This window comes from Mus pahari, chromosome 3 (genome assembly GCF_900095145.1).
Source record: "Mus pahari chromosome 3, PAHARI_EIJ_v1.1, whole genome shotgun sequence".
Classification (NCBI taxonomy): domain Eukaryota; kingdom Metazoa; phylum Chordata; class Mammalia; order Rodentia; family Muridae; genus Mus; species Mus pahari.
The window spans coordinates 45,243,099-45,263,164 of record NC_034592.1 but is presented as its reverse complement, the minus strand read 5'-3'; the positions used below and the strand labels follow the sequence as shown (position 1 = coordinate 45,263,164).

Below are 20,066 nucleotides of genomic sequence, written 5' to 3'. Positions count from 1 at the left end.
TGCCAGTCATGCATGATTTTCTATTTTCCCATATTCTTACCACTGAATCTGGTATTATAAGCCACATGTGACTTATAATACCAGATCTTGCCAATGTGACTGTTGTATAGGGTATATTCTATATTTCCTTAACTATTACTAAGGTTAAATTTTTTAAGATTTGCTTACTTATTTATGTTCATGCATACTCTCTACGTGAGTATGCTGTCACTCTCTTCAGACACACCAGAAGAGGGCATCAGATCCCATTACAGATGGTTGTGAGCTACCATGTGGTTTCTGGGAATTGAACTCAGGACCTCTGGAAGAGCAGTCAGTGCTCTTAACTGCTGAGTCATCTCTCCAGCTCTGGGTTAAATATTTTTATGAATGTCTAGTCTATAGTTGAGTTCCTTCTTCCATGATTTACCCACTCATAGTCTGTTTGTCTTTTGACTTTTCATCTTTGTCCTACTAGTTCATAATTCTTGATATATGTTGGGCACTAATCTTTTGTTGGGCGTGTATTTTACTCTGTACTTTCAAGTGGTTTTGTCTATGTGTTTTAGGGATTTATCCAATTAACAATACACAGGCTGATTTCTTTTATTAGATATTTTCTTTATTTACATTTCAAATAATATCCCCTTTCCTAGTTTCCCCTCCAAAAATCCCCTATCCCCACTCCTCCCCCTGCTCCCCAACCCACCCACTCCCATTCCTGTTCCTTGCATTCCCCTATACTGGGGCATAGAACTTTCACAGGACCAAGGGCCTCTCCTCCCATTGATGATGGACTAGGCCATCCTATGCTACAAATATAGCTAGAGCCACAAGTTTCACCATGTGTTTTCTTTGATTGTTGGTTTAGTCCCAAGGAGCTCTGGGGGTAATGGTTAGTTCATATTGATGTTCCTCCTATGGGGCTTCAGTCCCCTCCAGCTCCCTGGGTATTTCTCTGGCTCCTTCATTAGGAACCTTGTGCTCCATCCAATGGATGACTGTGAGCATCCAATTCTGTATTTGCCAGGCACTGGCAGAGCCTTGCAGGAGACAGCTATATCAGGCTCCTGTCAGCAGGCTCTTGTTGTCATCTGCCTAGTGTCTGGGTTTGGTGGTTGTTTATGGGGTGGATTGCCAGTGGGGCAGTCTCTGGATGGTCATTCCTTCAGGCTCTGCTCCAAACTTTGTCTCTGTAACTCCTCCCATGGGTATTTTGTTCCCCATTCTAAGAAGGAACGAAGTATCCAGTTTGGTCTTCCTTCTTCTTGAGTTTTATGTGTTTTGCAAATTGTGTCTTGGGTATTCTAAATTTCTGGGCTAATATTCCCTTATCAATGAATGCATATCATGTGTGTTCTTTTGTTATTGGGTTACCTCACTCAGGATGATATCCTCCAGATACATCCATTTGCCTAAGAATTTCATAAATTCATTGTTTTTAATAGCTGAGTAGTACTCCATTTTGTAAATGTACCACATTTTCTGTATCCATTCTTATGTTGAGGGACATCTGGGTTCTTCCCAGCTTCTGGCTATTATAAATAAGGCTGTGATGGACATAGTGGAGCATATGTCCTTATTACATGTTGGAGCATATTCTGGGTATATGCCCAGGAGAGATATTGCTGGATCTTCTAGTAGTACTATGTCCAATTTTCTGAGGAACCGCCAGACTGATTTCCAGAGTGGTTGTACCAGTTTGTAATCCCACCAGCAATGGAAGAGTGTTCCTCTTTCTCCACATCCTCACCAGCATCTGCTGTCACCTGAATTTTTGATCTTAGCCATTCTGACTGATGTGAGGTAGAATCTCAGGGTTGTTTTGATTTGTATTTCCCTGATGATTAAGGATTTTGAACATTTTTTCAGGTGCTTCTCAGCTATTTGGTATTCCTCAGTTGAGAATTCTTTGTTTAGCTCTATATCCCATTTTTCATAGGTTTATTTGATTTTCTGGAGTCCAGCTTCTTGAGTTCTTTGTATATATTGAATATTAGTACCCTATCAGATTTAGGATTGGTAAAGATCCTTTCCCAATCTGTTGGTGGCCTGTTTGTCTTGTTGACAATGTCTTTTGCACAGGCTGATTTTTTAAATACTACCTTTGGGCTGGGTGTGGTGGCACACACATTTAATCCTAGTACTCAGGAGGCAGGGGCAAGTGAATCTGTGAGTTTGAGGCCACCCAAATCTCCACAGTGAATACCAGGATGGCAAAGACTAGACTCCAGAGAAAGACCCTGTGACATAATAACAAAAAAAAATCCATCTTTCATATGCATGTGATGCATTCAAAAATAATATGATGCTCATTGGAACCACACAGGCTTTAATCCTAACTCTTGAGAAGCAGAAACATAAGAAGTCACAGGTTCAAGGCCAGCCTTGGTTATGACTGACTGGCTGTTTATCTGTCTATCTATCTATCTATCTATCTATCTATCTATCTATCTATCTATCTACACAGAGAGGTTTATTTAGGGTAAGTTTGGAAACAGTGAATGTATGAGATACAGAGATGAAACAAGACAGGGGGAAATTTTAAAAATGAGAATCAGGGCTAAATTGATAAAGAGAAAAGACGAACAGAAGTAGAGAATAGTATTTGAAGAGGAAGAGCAAAGGGGAAGAGATAAGGAGAAAGGGAAGATTTTACAATACCGAAAAAGTTCAAAAACAGAATTTGTAAATGACAAGAGTAAAACAAAAATGTGGATTTTTTTTTAAAGCCAGTAAGATAAGGTAATAGTACGACTAAACTTATCAGAGGTAAAGACAAAACAGGACAGAAAGACAAAAAGAAAAAAGAAAAAAACAGAGAAGCAAAGGAAAAGAAAACACATTGCCTGAAACATGTACAGAAGTAAACACATTAGATGAACATATGAATGTGACCAGTATAACCACAGAACCCATAAAATTCCTCCTAAATATGTAGGAGAGAAAATGAAGTATGGGAGCAGTTCCTCTGTGTCCTTAGGAGTTGGGGGCTGCCAGAGATGCTCATGGAGTTGGGGGGGGTGGTTCAGCTGAACCTGGGGAGGCTTATCTTTCCCTTGGTTTGGGTTGTGGAGGAGTCTGTCTGTGCCTGCCACGGCTGTCATCCCAGCTGGAGTTTTCTCCCTTTGTGTTATCAGGAGCCTCGTCTGACCACAGTTAGCTTTGCCATCTGTGTCTGGATAGACTCTCCCACCCTCCTGATACTGTCCATGTCATTCTGGATGGGATGGCCAGTGGTTAGCTGATGGGGTATCTCCCAGTGTGTTGGGGATGAGTACCACAGCGTTAGTAACACTAAGATCTGCACAGCCAGAGGACCTACCTTCATACTGTTCAGACCTTGTGGGTATTAATACCTGCCTGAGGTGATACCAATGTAGGGATCTCTAGAACATCAGAGTCTTTGGGCTTAAGAGTGCTTTGGAAAGGCAGATAGACTTAAAAAAAAAATCTACCTCCTGGCCTCAAGAGTTATCAAACTCCAGGTTTATTCTCAACTTAGGAGAGCTATTCTCAGACACCAAGAGTGGATGTAGCTCTTGTCATGCACTGCCCAGCCTGATCCAGCCTCTGGTCACCCTTGAGCTTATCACTATCTAACCCCCCTGGCTCTCTGTATTGCCTCTCCAAGCCTTCCCTCACTTGTGGGATGCAGCAGGACAAGGCTCTCCAACTTACGGATCACCCAGCCTCTGGAGCTGCTCAATTTTTACCACAGATCCGCTCTTACCGTGGAGCCCACCAAGGGTTCTCGAGGTCACCCACTGTGTCAAAACGGATTTCTCTCTGTGACTAATCTGTCTGCCAGAAGCTTTGCTCTAACACCAAAGCCCACAACTGGATTGGAGGCCAAAGAGGTCTGTGGGCTTGTCCAAAGGGCAGGACTGCTGGCTTTCATCTGCCTTACCTACTGAAATTAGCTTCTGAGCTCCCTTCTCCTGTGGAAGGACTGGAAGAATGAGGATGCATTCGGCTTGTCGCTCTGTGCCCCGTGACTGTTTTTGCTGTTACCCAGTATTGCCTGGCTTCCTCTGTGGACCTTCAAAGACTCCCCTCAGATTTGGGCTGTGGGATGAAGCCTCTATCTTCTCATTCTGACTGTCCCTTTCTTCAGCTCCCACAGAGGCACCGTAGCTGGCCGTCTTTCCAGAAGTCTTCTGGCGTTTGCAGTAGAGATCTACTAGATTGCCTCAGCCTGTCCTGTTAGTGTCTTATCTAACGTATTTTGTTTGCCTCTTTGCCACAAGCTGAGGAGATTACCTGGCCTGTCCACTCATTTTCTAGCTGTGATTAACCTAGCTGGGCCAACTCGCAGCCACACTCTTGGTGATTATCATGCCTTACAGTGTCCCTCAGAGCCCTCTCCTCCTAAACAGCTGTCCTGCCCTGCCCTTTCTGATTATGTCACCAATCTCATCAAGAAAAATGGGGAAAAAAAAAATAGGACAGTGCCAGGTGTTCCTGCCCTTGCACTTTGAATTAGTCAGCACTCTATCACCATGTCAAAATACCCACGAGAAATGGCTTAAGGGAAAATATTTATTTTGGCTCACACTGTGGAGGTTTTCATCCACAGTCAGGTGGCAGTGTTGCTCTGGAACTGTGGTAGGAGGCGCACACGGTGGGAATCGGGCAAAACCTTGTGGCAGCGAGGAAGGAAAGAGAGAGGAGGGGGTCGGTGTCCCCACACATTCTTGAAGAGTACTTCTTCCCTTTCTAGCCCACATGTTGTTCCTATTGCCTCTGGATAGAGCCACAGGAGAGTGACAAAACCTCGGATCCATGAGAACCAAGGGACAGCTGCACATCAAAGCTCTAACACTGAGTTTGACTCTGGTTCAAGTTGGTTTTGAGATAGGGCCTGGTCATGTACCTCCAGTTGGAGGTTACCATGTAGATCAAGTTGGTTTAGCTCCCACAGCTTTTCCTTGTACTGATGGTGACCCTGGTAGCACTAGGAACCCCTTCTATGAAACCTCTATTACCCTGATTTTGTAGATGTCCTAGCTGGTGTCTTTTAGTCTAGTTTGACTCGTTGGGTCAGAGGAGAACCACACTGTGGTAGAGGCAGCTACTGGTTGTGTTTATAATTGTAGCAGCAGGCCCAGTCCAACGGTCAGTGGGTCTGATGGTCTTGCGGTCTGGGGGTGTTGGCCAGATCCATTCATGGGTCGGTGAAGTAGTGGATGGAGTGGTAAAATATCCTTGTTCCCTTTAATTCTTTGCATATCACCAGCCTCATTGTGACATGGTTTCTAGTGCCCCATCTTACTGGAAGTTCCTCTGTCTATAATTTTAAACATGGATAATCCCTAACTTGTCTCAGACCACTTAATTATCTTATTCTTGCTTCTGTTCACTTTTCTCTTGTGTTTTCCCCCCTCCACTGGGGATTGCCTCCTGATTTTTTTTTTCCTGCATTTGCTTTTGCCAAAGGCTGGGGACCTCTCCCATGCAACACCTGTTTCTCACTGATATTACCTGAGAATTTTAACACAAAGCAGTGCCATCAACTGCCATTCTATAGGCACCCATGACAATTGGCTCTAGGGACTCCCTGCAAACCATTTTTTGACCAATACTGGCCCACGAGTTTTCTTTACATCTCAAGACTCATTACTGGAATGTTTAAGCCACTCTAGCTACACAATCTGCAAGAGTAATACTTAGCTTCATAAGGGGCTTTCATGATCCACCACCACCTCCTTCCAGGAAAAAGTGAGTGTGTCCGTCCTGCAGCCCCCAGAAATAGAAAGTGAAAACTTGACTCAAGTCTGAACTTTGGGTTAGGGTAACATCAGCTCATAGAATTGATTGGTCTTCATAGCAGATGGTGTCACCTGATGTTTTTTCAGTCCCTAAAGCAAATTCTTGTGAGCCTCTACTCTGCACACCTGTGTTTGCTAAAATGCATATCCAAGTGACTTGGTGTGCCGTGCTGCTGGGTGTGCTATGCTTCATAAGCAAAAACAACACTGCAAAAGAATAGTTAGGCAACTTTTAAACCGATGTTGTGCTGGGGAAAAGAAACCCATTCAGCATAAAGAATGTGATTCGGGATACAAGGTTTTCTTGCACATAGCCTTGACTCTCGTCATGCACTGAACAGTGGTGCTGTCTTTGTTGGCCACTAAAAAATTGATGTGCCAGGTGTGGTGGCGCACGCCTTTAATCCCAGCACTCAGGAGGCAGAGGCAGGAGGATTTCTGAATTCGGGGCCAGCCTGGTCTACAGAGTGAGTTTCAGGACAGTCAGGGCTACACAGAGAAACCCTGTCTCCAAAAACCAAAAAAAAAAGAAAGAAAAAGAAAAAAAGAATTGATGTGAGGAGGCTTTAGCATGGATGAACATCTTATTCCAAAACAAGCATCTCACACATCTCTGCTATAGTGTAGGATTTAATTTACAGGATGCATCTGTAACTTTCCTGATCCCTCTTGAGCCCCATCTGTGCCCATGTGTAGAGTGACAGTCCTGTGAAGAAGTGTCACAACAGAACGCAGGCACAGCACTGTATATATTTTTTTCTTATAAGTTTTACTTGAAAATACATTAAGCCGGGCATGGTGGTGCACGCCTTTAATCCCAGCACTCGGGAGGCAGAGGCAGGCGGATTTCTGAGTTCGAGGTCAGCCTGGTCTACAGAGTGAGTTCCAGGACAGCCAGGGCTATACAGAGAAACCCTATCTCGAAAAACCAAAAAAAAAAAAAAAAAAGAAAAGAAAATACTTTAAATCAAATGTCTTTAAGATATTGTTTTGAAATGGTATAAAATATGCTTATACCAAATTGAGGTTAAACAACTAGAATTTTTTGTGCAACTTCCCTCTCCTCTCCTTTTTTTTTGTTTTTTTGTTTTGTTTTTTAAAAACAAACTTGAATTATTTCTTTTTCTTATATAAAAACCCTTTTGTGGTAACCACAGCTGGAGCCTGGGTCCTCTGAAGAGAGACTCTGGTGTGGGGTTTCACAAGATGATCAATGAATTCCTGATAAGGAGACTTGGTGAACGTAGTGTCTTTCCAGAGGTCAGGGGTCAGGTAGCTGTGGGTCTTGGAGGTAGCATCAAAGGTGGCCTTGGCAAAGTTGCCCAGGGTGCCCAGGGAAGCCTCTGGCAGAAGTGTAGCAGTCATCTATACCAGCCATCATCAGTAGCTTCTTGGGCACAGTAGCAGAGACAGTGCCAGGGCCCCTCGGGGCAGAAATGAGATGCACCAGCACAGAGCCACAGCAGCCTGTCACCTTGCATGGAACAGTGTGGAGCTTGCCAATCTTGTTCCCCCAGTAGACTCTCCACACAGAGATGATGGAAAGCTTGGCCAAGATGATGGCCCCTTGTATGGCAGTGGTAACCTCCTTGGAGCACCAAGACCAACATAGCCTTTGTAGTCCCCAATAGCGCTGAAAGACTTGAACCTGGCCCGCTGGTCAGCCCGAGTCTGCTTCTGCACTGGCATGATTTTCAGAACCTCATCCTTTAGGAAAAAGTCAATGATCTCAGACTCCTTAATGGGCAGGGAAAACAGGTAGATCTCCTCCAAGGACTTGATCTTCATGTCCTTAACCAGGAGGCCCAGTGTGGTAACAGGTATCCACTCCTTGGTTTCAGCTTTACCCCCACAAGCCTCATAGCCTCGACCACAGCCACGGCCTGGACCACAGTCACTGCCTCAACCACAACCAACCATGGCCCCTAAGATTGCTGCCAAATCCTCCGTAGAAGCCACTGCAGCCTCCTAATCCTGGGCCCCTGGGTCCTCAAGGACTTCTCACTGCACAGGTATCATTCACCATTTGGTGTTTTCCCAAAAAAGAAGAAGAAGACAGAGGAGGAGGAGGAGGAGGAGGAGGAGGAGGAGGAGGAGTCCTTCTCCTCTTCTAAGAACCTCTCTGGGATGAGAAGGCAGACAGTGGCACAAAGGCTAAGATGCTCAGTCTAACCATCTACTTGTTTGCCTCAGTCTCTTCTTCAGGCCCATCCAGTCTGATGAATAAAACACAAGATGGCAGGCGCCGTGGTTAAAGTCATCATTCTGTTTGAAGGCAGAAAAACCATGGCCAAGCTTTAGCCAGTCACGATTCGAGTTGAGCTAGTTAGGAAAGAGAACCATAGAGTCAATACACTCAAAGCCCGGAGAGCATCAGGGCATAGGCGGTCAGTGTAGCAAATGATGCATTGTTCTTGAGTATGTTCTGTGTGTGAATAAATGGAAATGAACTGCGTTCAGAGAAAGACCACGATCCTGACTCCAGAAGCAGCAGGAAACAGAAAGCACCACTCTAATGTGCATGAGAGCTGTACCAGTTCACGATGATAGACAATTCATAGCTAAAGAAGCAGTGTGGCCAACTGAGAAGATAATTCTTAAGCCAAATGGACCCACATCGTTTTTCCACACTTGAATTTTTTTTCCTGTAAAGTGAAAACAATTATTATTATTACTCAGGAGAGAATATATCTTAAGTATAGGAACAAAACAAAGTCTATCAACCTTTACCTCAATATCATTTAGTACTTTTTAATTGAGATTCATTGTTAATTTTGTGTGTGTGTGTGTGTGTGTGTGTGTGTGTGTGTGTGTGTGTGTGTATGTCCACATGCAAGCATGTGAATGCAGATGCCCCTGGAGTCTAGAAGATGGAGTAGGTTTCCCCCGGAGCTGGAGTTGCAGCTGGTTGTGAGCCATCTGTTGTGGGTACTGCAAACTGAACTCAGTTCCTCTGGAAGAGCAGCAAGAGCCCTTCAGCCCCATCTAAGCCACTACTTCTCCTCCATCATTTATTATCTCAACACAGATTTTCACCTAAAATTAAATATGCAAAATAAAATCACAAACATGCAAATGAAGAAATGGGCACTTCTTTGTGGTTCATTGAACCTAAATCTCTTAAACAAAAATGTCCTGCAAGAGAGATTCCCTGACTGCTGAGGGGTTGAGGAGATGTCTGTAACATTGTGTGGATCTCAGCCCTAGAGTCAGCCATCAGTCACAGAGGATGATAGCCCAGGAGGGCCTATGTGACTCTGTGACAATGGGGCCAGGCAGGCAGGAGAGAGGCTCTGAGGATACACGAATCCAGATACATCTTACTTTCCATTTATCCACAGTGACCATTGAAAGGAAGGATGAAGGAGGGATCACCTCCTTTAGACGGATTCAAACACATTCCACACTGTGCTACAAGACACAAAGTCTCTATGAAGGAGCAGAAACAATGGCAAGTCAGGGAGAAACACTAGAAAAGGATTTTGAAGTCTTTCTCTCCTCAACTGAAGGTATGGAAATGTGAGGAAAACAATTAAGTAAAGGGGGATGGGTTTATCATGATTTTTTTTCTTCTTCTGTGTGAGGAGCGGGTTTGGCCGCTGCCCCAAGATGGCGCCCGGGACTGCTGCTAAGTCTAAAGGCTAACAACTGACTTCCTCATATCCCTCAAGATAGCCACATCCGTTAAACTGCACTGCACAGATGCACCACGACGAAAGATCAGATGATGTGACAAATGTAGTCCTGTGCCAATGAACTGTGCCTACGTGGAATAGGGTGATGGGGAGGGGACTAGAGGGTATAAAAGGGGATGGCCGAGAGAGGTCGGGGGATCTTTTTAGTGCACATAGTTATGTTCCTGAATAAACTGCTTTGAGAAGGACATCGGTTTCATCACATCTTTTCCGCTGGTTGGAGACGGTAGCGACACTTCTGAGAAAGGCTCTTGGTAGGAGTCCCAAAGCAAGCTCAAACAGGACATCCTCCTGCCTCTGCCTCTGCCTCCCAGACACTGTAATCACAGGAGTGTGCTAGTGGTTTGTCGTGATTTAATGATCTTTTCATTTACCTTGTTTTCCTAAGCCCAGTGATAATCACAGTAGCTTCATGCATGTGAGACTTTGTTCCCTTGATAAATGACCCTATAATGTAGATATTTAAATTTACAGTAATGTCCACTTACCTTCTAGGTCTCGTGGGTGGTATATATAGTCCATGACTTGACTCTCTGGTGCTGAACTGCACAATTGCCCAACCTCCTCCTAGCCAACAAGCATCCTAGAATGTGAATATCTAATGAAGTCCTATGCAAGTGACTGCTGAAGTAGTATGTTTTGTCCTGAGTAGATTCACTGTAACAGCAAAGAAAAAATATTGGATTAGAGTCAGAATGCCAGGATTCTGGTTCCAGACCCTTTTTTTTTTTTTTAACTCTCCCATATTTAACTTGGTATTCAATTATGAGGAAATCAGATACTTTTTAATGTCCCCAGATATTTCCTCTATTAAATGAAACTGGATAATTAATACTTCGTTCAAGCCATGAGACCTGAACATGCATTTTAAGTCCAGTCTGACATCCGTGTAAGCATAGGCAAAGGTGTCTTCTTTGACTGGGCATGAGGTTCTACATAAACAACATCAATATAAATGGGGGCGCTGCAGGCAGCTTGGGTAGCTTAGAGTCCCTTGTGAGCCAGTGATGTGAACAAGGAGTTTACTACCAAGCCTGAGCTGTAAGAAGAGACTGAAGTGATGACAGTTTTGCTATTGAGAATCGAGGAGCACTTTGCACATGGACATGATAGATTTCTAGCCACCAACTCAGGCTGAGACACTGTATCTCAGACCCTACTCCTTCTGCCTATCCCTGAGATCCAGACTAGAGGGGACCAGGTCTTGAGGCTGCAGCCTTCATGATCAAGGTCAACAGCTTTGTCGAGGGAGCCCAGAGAGTTTTCTCAGTCTGTGTCCCCCTTAGAAGTCAGCAGTGTGGCATCATGCGAGTTCACTGAAACCCAATCATGATGGCATACTGATCCCAGATCTCCAGACCTCAGAGCTGTGAGGAATAAGTTCCTACCCATTCTGTGGCACTTCATTATAGTACTCTGGACTGATGGAGCCATTGTTGAAGGGTGTAACTGTTAACAATGTAACAATGAAGTCATCAATGACTAGCTAGCAGGACTTACTGGAAGTTGTGGCTCATTAGAGGAGCTACCCAAAGGGAGATGCCTCAATAGAGAGATTTTACCGTAAAGGTTTCCTAAGGGTTCCTGGGAAAGTCGTCAGCCTCTGTGCTCTGCTGGAGCTGGGCACAGACATGCTGAATACACTGCAGAAGGCTGCTTTCCTGCAAAGGGAGCATTAGTAAGAGAAGCCCTGTGCCTAGAGGAGCCAAATGCCGCAGGCAGAAGCTGCTCACAGTGCAGGCGTCCTGGGTGTAATCCTTAAATCCCCAGCCAAAAGTAAAGAAGTAGGCGAGGGCAGAAAAAAAAGGGGGGGGGGGCAAGAAAACTCTTCTCCTATAATGTCTCTCTAGCACCCTCTACTGGTAAACTCAATGAATAAAGAAAAACCATAAAGGGGCCAGCTTCACATTACAGAGAGCACCGAAAAAATAAAAGCGGGGTGTGGGAGGTGGGGGCGGGAAGTAAGGGGCAGTACATTGGGAACTGAGAAGCAATCTCTCAATAACTTATGCAGAAGGATCTCAAAATCAGTGTCCCAAAAGGAAAGATTTAGATTCATATACTGTATCATTTTATGGTTCCTCCCAGAAGCAATCACCCAAAAGCCTGCTGACTGAACCCAGGCCCTGTGAACACTTGTGTAAGCTTGACTGTGACCGGCTTAAGGGAGGCCATGTTTGCCCAGCTCACCACAGAGAACGGTAGGCAAGTTTCTCCCACATAAATGTCAGACTCTTGTAAAGTAAACGAGTGAGCGTGTGGTCCCTCAGTGATTCATCTGGGATGTTTTATAAATGACTAGAGTAAGGCTCAGAGAAATGGAACAGTTCAACACTTAAACTGGCCACTTCTGTCCCAGTCCCACTTCCACTCGTCAGACAAAACAGAAGGTGCGTGGTACCAGCGTTGTCTTTTCTGCTGCTTTTTCTCAAATTTTGCTTCGGATTTGGCCTGCCTGTATTGCACAGGCTTTGCTGATTTGCATAAAATCAGGAGCTTATTGGAAGAAATATCAGGTAATCCTCCATGACAAGAAAATAGCTCAGAGCTTATCAGGTCTCCCTTGTCCTTGGGTTAACTACCCTGATATTTAATGTTCCCTAAATTAAAATCCCATTCAAAATCCCTTAAACACAACCACCACCTCACAATCTGTAATTACTCCTGCAAAAATCATTTCCTTGATTCTGCTTTTCTCTCTCCTCCCTAGTCTTCGGGGCCATTACTTTCCACGCAATGAGGTTGTAGCAATTTCTATCGCTCCCCAGAATAGGAAATCTATGCCGCTTTCATCAAGTAACTAAATGTTACCCCATTTCCGATTCTTAAATAATTTCTTAAGGAAGAAAATTTGATCTCAGAGTCTTTGCAGCACTGCTGATCGCGTTGATGGTAGCAATCAATGCTTCGGCAAGGTTAACGAAGTGCATTTACACATAGTGGTCCATTTAAAGTGAATAATCAGGCATTTTACTCACTGCCGCCTCTTTATTTTTAAGATAGAAGCCTGATTTAAGACACACTGCAACTTAAGGAGGCCGTGGTAAAGCATATTTTGAAAACATTGCAGTTAATTGCAGATATAAACTTGAGCCCACTTATTTATTTAAAACGTGAAGGATACAAAAATAAAAATGGCCAAGTAAAACACATCTCAAAACATGCAAAACCACTGAAAGATGAATTTGAGAATTTTATTGGGAACACAGAACTCATAGTGGAGGTTTTCTTTTCTTTTCTTTTCTTTTTTTTTAATGGGTGTGAGAAACAAGTGAGGGCACCATAGGCTTAAGTTCCACCCAACCGCTTCGGAGACTGAGGCGGGAAGATAGCTTAGCTCTGGAGGTCAAGAACAGCTGGGCGAAGCAGGAAGACCCTGTAGGGAGCAGGGGAAGCTCTGAATGAGTGAAGTACTCAGTTGAATGTGTATTGTTGACAGGGGCACAGCCATGTCCAGGGCCCTAAAGCTTCAGCCAAACCTTACCTGGCTGAGGGATGGCAAAGCTTCCCCCAGGAGTCTGTATGACTTCGTATGAGTGAGTGTATGAGTGTGTGTCTTAGGATTTTACTGCTGTGAACAGACACCAGGACCAAGGAAATTCTTACAAGGACAACATTTAATTGTTGACTGGCTTACAGGTTCAAAGGTTCAGTCCATTATCATCAAGGCGGGAGCATGGCAGAGTCCAGGCAGACATGGTACAGGAGGAGCTGTTCTACATCGTCATCTGAAGGCTGCAAGGAGAAGACTGACTTCCAGGCAGATGGAGTGAGGGTCCTAAGGCCCATGCCCACAGTGACACACCTTTTTCAACAAGGCCACACCTACTCCAACAAGGCCAGACCTCCAAATAGTGCCACTCCCTGGGCTGAGCACATTCGAACGATGATAATCTGTAAGAGTGTGTGGGAAGACAAGCAACTGTAACCTCTTCTGCCTCCTGAGACTGCTTGCCCACAGAGACCTCCTACAGAAACCAGCTAAGCCACTCCCTATCCTCTGCCTCTTAACACCACTCACAAGGCCATACCTAATAAACACACTAGGTTCCAGAGAGCTGCTGTAGTAGCCGCTAGAAAGCCCCACCTGAGCCTGCTGTATTGTGTTTCTCTGCGTCAATGCTTTCTTCATTCCCTCAATGTCCACAGTCAGGGCTCCTGAACGTAGAATTTAGAGATCACAGCCCAGGGGGTTATGTATGCCCTCTGACATTCACTTCTTTTGTTTCGGGTGTTCAATAAATGTTCCTAGCTGAAAGCCATGTTGTTTCATTGCCCATCAGGAGAAATGAAGGGGGGGGTGGAATTTTCTACCTCTTTCTCTCTCCCTCCCCCTTCCTTCTCTCCCTCCAACTTCCTCTCTTCATCACCCCAGAGGTCATTTTGTTGATCACACTGGCCCTGAGTTCTCAGTCCTCCTGCTTCAGCTTCCTGGGTGTTGGCATGAACCTGTTAAAGAAAGAGGTTGGTTGATTTCTTCAACACCGAAGTTACACTACTGAGTATCACTTGACTCTCTCCTTCATTCAGAACCAGCCGAGAACCCATCTTCAGTTTGGGTATGTGTCTTAGGGTTTTATTGCTGTGAAGAGGCACCGTGACCAAGGCAACTCTTATAAGGACAACATTTCATTGGGGCTGGCTTACAGAGGTTCAATCCATAATTGTCAAGGAGGTAGCATGGCAGCATCCGGGCAGGGATGGTGCAGGAGGAACTGAGAGTCTTACATCTTCATCTGAAGGCTGTTAGGCGACTGGCTCCCATGTGGTTAGGAGGAGGGTCTCATTGCCCACCCTGACAGTGACACCTTTCTTCCTTCAAGGCCACACCTACTCCAACAAGGCCACCCCTCCAAATAGTGCCACTCCCTGGACCAAGCATCTACAAACCACCACAGTATGCCTGTCAACGGAGCAGGAAGAAGAGCAGCGAGCCAAGTGGGAGACAGTGGAGGGACTCTAGTCAGCCCGAGCATGGCAAACATGGCTCTGGCAGGCCTTGCCCTTCTCCCTCATTCCCCTTGCATTGCAAGCAAACAAACAAACAAACAAGCAGACAAAACATCAGATTACATTCAGAAAGTGAGCCACCGAGTTCTATTAAACGTGGCCACTCCCTACTCCTGAAGCTGATTACCAGCTGTTAAAGTAATAAAGTCTAACAATCAAAAGCCCCCTTTGGCTCAACTAATTAATATGTCCAGTTAAAATTAAACACCTCACCCTAACATGAGGCTCCCCTTTTGCCTTTATAAACCACCATTTTTATGTCTGTCTCCTCTCTATCCAAAGGCAGTCCTTTTTCCCCACTCTGGGACAAATACCCCTTTGCCTTCCCTTGTTCCCTCCCCTTCTCCCATATCCTCTATCTCCTGTCTTTGTCTCTTATTCCTTGTCCTTTGTCCCTCTGGGGCAAATAAATCTCCTTTGTGCTGAGAACTTGGCCTTGGGAGTCCTGAACTGATACAGTTCTTTTTCAGGTAGGACATTAACTAATGGAGTCATCATCGAATAAAGCTTATGGAAAACTTACAGAGACAGATGAACAGTGAAGCGGGCAGGCTGAAGCTGCAGGAGGTGGGTGAGTGATGCTAGTCTTCAGGAGCTGCTCGGGGAAATATGTTCCACAAGAGGCAATGGTGAAGACAAGATGCAAATTATTCAAGAGAAAGCTGTGCATCGTTTGAAGTACTTGATCTAGAACCACTGAACGCAGATTCGAAGGCATGACTGTGAAGTGATGCTGGTCAGCTTGTGTATGGAAGGAGAGAAGCAGGAGGTGGAGGGAGGAGAAGGTCGGGGACCCATTTCTTACAATGGATTGAGCACTTGAAACATGTCAGGCACCCGACAAATGGGTTTTGAATCAGAGCATAGTCGAGCTTTTAACCACACATAAATCGAGTTAATGCAGCAATTCTATCAAGAATAGTATTTTAGGATGCCAGGATGATAGACCTCCCTTATAGTTAAGCTGGTTTCTATCTCTGGGCCTCATCCATCTGGTGGTCCTCAGAAGGGAAAGGGATCGATGCTATCCAGGAGGGAGGGAGATATAGCGTATTATACGGGGAGTATCAGCTGTATGAGAGAGAGGGGGGTGCCTGCCCACCCACACCTAACGGGCTGTGGAAAAGGAAGAGGTTTACAGAGTTTGTATATTATCCCTGAGTCATGTGTTAGGTCTGTAAACCTCTGAGAGAGATGGAAGAATCTGTATCCTCACATACTATTGCATGGTCCCCCAGGCTGTCTGAGGAAAGCCAAGCACTTAAAGGCCAAGGCTAGAATTGGCGCACTGGGACAGTACAAACATACCATGCAGGGAAAACCCACGTATAGACGGGCCACGGAAGAAGGGAAAGGAACTCCTAAGATCAACCCCAAAACTGAAGAGAGTAATTCATGCTTACAGTCCCAGGAAGCTGAGGCAGGTGGATAGCCAAGAGTTCCAGTCTAGACTGAGCTCCTGGGTAAGATTCTGTCTCAAAACAAAGCAAAATAAAACAACACAAAACCCAATCCCAAACACAACACCTCCAAAACAGATGGTTCAAATGGAAGAGACCATGATATTCCTGGGAACTCTGGGTGCCCCTGCTACCTTGGCTGAGCATAAACCTGGACATTCAGACCCACGGGGGAAAGGAGTCTGAATTCCTTTGTACCACTAAGCAATGGTGGAAGTAAGCGAATGCTGCTATCCAATGCTTTCTCATGATGTGAAGGCAGGAAAGGATGGGATGTTTGCATTCATCCTTTCTAGGAGTTCAGGCTGTGGCTGATTCATCTCTGCTACCACACCAACCTTGTGACTGAGGCTGTGCACTGAGACATGGCAGGTAGAGAACACTCTCCTCAGAGGGAAAGCCTAGGCTCCAGTTTGGTGGCTTCTGTTCAGCCTCTGAAACACTCGAGGGCCCAGTGACCTCAGCCACTGCAGGAGAAGATGAATCATCTGACCCCCTCTTCCCTCTTCACCTCAGAAATAATCACTTTATAACTCATCTGAAAGACATCTGGTTTGAACATATCCTGAAAGTATAATTAATATATAGTGAGCCCAGCTGCATGCCAATGAATAGAAGATCAGCTTAATCAAAAGTACCCGTGACCCTTGGGAAGGGCTGATTCTAGGTAGGACTGGGACAGGAAATACAGAAGGAGAGCCTCCTGCTTCATCTAGTGCCAAAACTCAGGACATGCTCAAAAAAAAAAAAAAATCAATGCTTTGCATTCATCTGCTGGAGCCACCATGACAAAATGCTGCAGACTTTGTGACAAGTGAGGCAAACCTCCTTCTCACGGCTCAGGAGGCTCAGGAAGTCCAAGATCAGATGCCCTCTGGGGTGATGGCCACTTGTTCACTATATTCTCACAGACCTTTCTTTTAAACAGACAACAGACACAAGAGGCTGGGGGAGAGACAGGGGAAAGCATGAACTTATGCTTTTCTGGAGGAGAAGACCCCAGACCTAATAGAATAAAGTCACACCCTTACTACCACTGTTTGCTAACCTTACTCGGTGACTTTCAGGACATTTATACCCATAATGTGTCTCTAGTAAAGGGATAGAAGACTCAGCTGAAAGGACCTCTAGTAACAAACCTGATTAATTGGCTAACAAGATGAATAAAGTAGCAATGCATATAACCCAAATATAAAATAAAAACCCTATCAGTTCATACTGATACACATAAATGATTGAAGAACTTAATAATAGGTTTAAGAGTCAGATCTTCTTGCAAATGAATTCAAAGTAACTTATATAGATATTTACCCTCAGAGAACAAGCACAGAGTTTCTTCAGCTCTGTGTATTAATTTCTAGCATGCACAGTGTGGAAAAAGAGAAAAATGGGTAACTCCGCAGCATAGAAATCTGACACATTAGATAACCAAAGTCAAGGTCTACAAAGATAATTCATGTTGTAGCCTAAGATATACTGAACGTGTCACCCTGATAGCCTTCCTTCCAGCAACACATCACCCTAGGCAGATCATGAGCCAAGCACCTAGTAGTGGTGTCCTCTCTAAAACACTGGCCATAGTCAAGTCTATGGAGTCATCTAAAAATAAGGGAAGTATAAGAAATTACAATGCAAAAAAAAAAAAAAAAAAAAAAAAAAATTACAAAGCAAGAAGAGCCTAAGGGGAAATAACATCCACACATCCCATTGTATAATGAGCAAGATCTGTTCAGTTCAGTTGCGTTCCTTTAAAGAAGACAGGTATATTTTGAAATAAACTTAACCATCAAGATTTCATATAATGGGTGTGNATACTGAACGTGTCACCCTGATAGCCTTCCTTCCAGCAACACATCACCCTAGGCAGATCATGAGCCAAGCACCTAGTAGTGGTGTCCTCTCTAAACCAGTGGCCCTAGTCAAATATATGGAGTTCTCTGACAATAAGGGAAATATAAGAAATCACAATAAAAAAAAAAAAAAAAAAAAAAAAAAAGAAATTACAATGCAAGAAGAGCCTAAGGGCACATAACATCTACACATAATATGGTATATTGAGCAAGATCTGTTCAGTTCAGTTGCGTTCCTTTAAAGAAGACAGGTATATTTTGAAATAAACTTAACCATCAAGATTTCATATAATGGGTGTGCTCCCTCAGGGTGGACCCGGTGCCTCTTTTGTGAAGCGGCAGCTGAGGAGACTCCGGCACTCGCCATGGCCGACGAGAAACCCAAGGAAGGAGTCAAGACTGAGAACAACGATCGTATTAACTTGAAGGTGGCGGGACAGGATGGTTCTGTGGTGCAGTTTAAGATTAAGAGGCACACACCACTTAGTAAACTAATGAAAGCCTATTGTGAACGGCAGGGTTTGTCAATGAGGCGGATCAGATTCCGGTTTGATGGGCAGCCAATCAACGAAGCAGACACACCTGCCCAGTTGGAAATGGAGGATGAAGATACGGTGGATGTGTTCCAGCAGCAGACTGGAGGTGTCTTCTAAAAAGGGAGCCTGCTACTTTACTCCAGAATTTTGTTATAGACCAAGAATACATTCTCAATTAGAAAGCCACAATTTGGTCCCACCACATCCTGACTACTACAGTATAGTTTTCTCTCTTCTTTCATTTCCCTGTCCCCATTTCTTTATTGTACATAAAGTAACTGGTGTATGTGCATGAGCTCTTTCTTTTTCTTTTCCTTTTTTAAACTAAATGGCCAATGCTCTGTTCTGGTTGACATCAGATGGAGATGGTCTGGGGGAAAGTACTGGGTTTGTGAAAATACCCCCTTCTCCATTAGTGGCATGCTCATTCAGCTCTTATCTTTATATTCCAGTAAGTTATTTTGCTCTCATTGTTTTAACAAACAAAAAAAAAAACCAACAACACCAAATCCTTGCATACCTTGTTCGATTGGAGAATTTTGATGTTTTTTTATTTATCATTGTAAAACCAAGGACAATTTTATAACTTTTTTGTACGTAGCTGTTACATGTAGGGCAATCTGTCTTTAAGTAGGGATAAATTACTCTTGAACAAAATGATCTTAGATAGTTTTCCCTTCAAGTCAAGCGTCTTGTTGTTTAAATAAACTTCTTGTTTTTTAAAAAAAAAGATTTCATATAATGATCTTATTAAAAATAAAGCCTGTGCCATGTCATTGGTTAAGATGAGGTCATCCCAGAGTAGGATGCAACTCCCATGTAAGCTGACTGGTCTTCTTATAAGAAGATGGCCAGGGAACTGGTAAGGTGATTCATTGGATAAAGTGCTTGCTAAACTACCCAAACATGAGGACCTGTGTTCGAATCCCCAACACCTACATGAAAGCTAAATGTAGAGTCACATATCTACCCAGTGCTGGTAGAGTGGGAACAGGCATATCCACTCAGCTTGTTAAGGAAGTGTTAATCCCAAATACAAAAGAAGAAAGACCACTGACCCAAATCACCAGGACCAACTTAATTACAGCAAGCAGGTAATTAAAGCAAACATTTTTTAAGCTTTGTGTATATAAGATGTCTCTCCCTAAAAGCAAGATTCAAGAGATCAGCATTAGACAAGAGGAAGACAAGGTTTTTATAACTCAGGGGTAGGGAGTTTCCAAATGAGGGGTGGGGTTACAGGAGTAAAACGTAAATGTAACAAGTTAGTCGTAACGACCTCCTGAAACAAAGACATGATTGCAAGGCAGTCATAACAAGGAAGTCATAACAACCTCTTAAGCAGACGTAGGGGTTTCAAGGTGGTTATAATAACAAAGACATGGTTGCTATTTTCTGGAATAGGCTGTACAGAACCATTTGTAGTGAAGGTTACAAGTGCATCATAGCCCCGTCCTTGAGAAACAAGGGTTTAATCATAAATAGGAGGCTAATTTGTCTTTAATATAAGATGGCTTTTAAGTGTAAGATAGAGGCAGGCTGGTTCATGAGAAGACACCTGACCTTGACCCCCAGTCTTCATACATGTGTGCACATGAACCAGCACATCTGTCCACACACATATTTACTCACAAGCACCCTTACACTCAAAAGTAATTAATTAATTAATTAATTAATAACATCCATGAGAAGATGCCCTTTCACAATGAAGGTGAAGACCGGAACTTAATTTGCACACCTGTAAGCTACGACCACCAAAACTACC

At 44.0% G+C, this 20,066-nt stretch overlaps 2 pseudogenes; one reads left to right on the top strand and one right to left on the bottom strand.

Annotated features, from left to right (window-relative positions):
• Positions 1-6,863: 6,863 nt before the first annotated feature.
• On the bottom strand, positions 6,864-9,967 carry LOC110317885 (annotated as a pseudogene).
• Positions 9,968-18,066: 8,099 nt separating this feature from the next.
• On the top strand, positions 18,067-18,587 carry LOC110317775 (annotated as a pseudogene).
• Positions 18,588-20,066: the final 1,479 nt, after the last annotated feature.